The sequence below is a fragment of the Teleopsis dalmanni genome, chromosome 2 (assembly GCF_002237135.1).
Source record: "Teleopsis dalmanni isolate 2A chromosome 2, ASM223713v2, whole genome shotgun sequence".
NCBI lineage: Eukaryota > Metazoa > Arthropoda > Insecta > Diptera > Diopsidae > Teleopsis > Teleopsis dalmanni.
In genome coordinates, this window is record NC_051847.1 from 243,096,308 (window position 1) to 243,097,770 (window position 1,463).

A 1,463-nucleotide genomic window follows, 5' to 3' on the forward strand; every position below is an offset into this window, starting at 1 on the left:
AATGCCTTTAAATTCTGCTCACACATATAGGAATGTTCCACATTTTCCAAATGGAACTCAAACCACCGAGAACACACATAGAAATATGCATGACCGAAATGCTTCAACTATTGATTTATTATCAGTCCTAGTGGGGGAACAAAAAATCACAGATGCTGCAACCGAATTATCATCATCGTCGTCAAATTCATCAGCAGCAACGCCAGTACCAACAACAGCAATTTCATCGGCTCAATCGCCAACTGCAGGAACAGCAACATCATCATATAAGTCACAACGATTGCTAAAGCGTCCGAAACGTTATCTGTCATTTCCGGAAGGTTCAACATTAACAGTATGTGCTGCTCTGTTACACTTCAGCGTGGGCGTTGAAAATATTTTTTTTTATTTTCGTTAAATTGTGGAAATTTAGAAATTAAAACTTACAAAATATTAATCAGAAGCCATTGAGAAACAATAGTAATTTGACAGTGACAAGAGAATGAGTTTAATGGACATAAAATCGACTTATTTGGAAGTACGAACTTCTATCCGATGACTGTTAGATATTCACTTTTTCTACAAAAAAACGTGCATAAGTATATATAAAGTGTGCATATCACTAATATTTTTGCCGAAATAAGTATAAAAATGAAAGTAAATTAAAGTACTTTTATCAAAATAACATATTCAGTGGGTTAAATGCATATAATCTTTCAAAAAAATAAAATATATTCCTCGAAGTAGTACAAACCCTCTCGTTTCTATTATTTTTTCCACGTCTTTATATATAAATACATACACTGCAACAAATATAAACAATAATTAAAAAGCAAATAACATAACCCTGCCTCAGTTATTTAATCATTTGAACTTTTAGTATTCTGAATATGATTGTTTTGCATTTTCTAAACTAATTTTTTAATTAAATAAATTTCTAATTAATTTATTTTCTAAGTAATTTTCTAAAAAAATTCCCAGCATCATAGTTGTGTTTTTTGCTAAAAAGAACTAAATAATTTTACGAGGTCGTAATCGATCGAAAATCGAAAAACCATTTTTTACATAAATTTTTTATTAACTGTTTTGTCACAGCACTATTTATATTAAAGAATTTCAAACGATAGGAATATTAAAAATGGCGAAATTGTTCTTTCAAAAAATACCGTGAGTAATCATTTCGAACCAAAAATTAGATTTTCCACTTAGTTATACTAGTATTAAAGACCCAGAACTGGTCTACCTTCTTGGTAACACTAGTATTAAGAGTCTATAAACCTAACTTTTTAGATGATTTTATTTAAGAACAAATAAATTTATAGTTCACTTATATCTACTAAAATAGTGAGTCTTAAAGTTGATATGCCACTCAGTAATATCAAAATTGATAGCGAAAAGTCGATCGTCTGGTTAGTAATACTACAATAGGATTGTAAACACAGAAATCTTCTTGTAATAGATAATATTCTTTAAAATATTCTTTG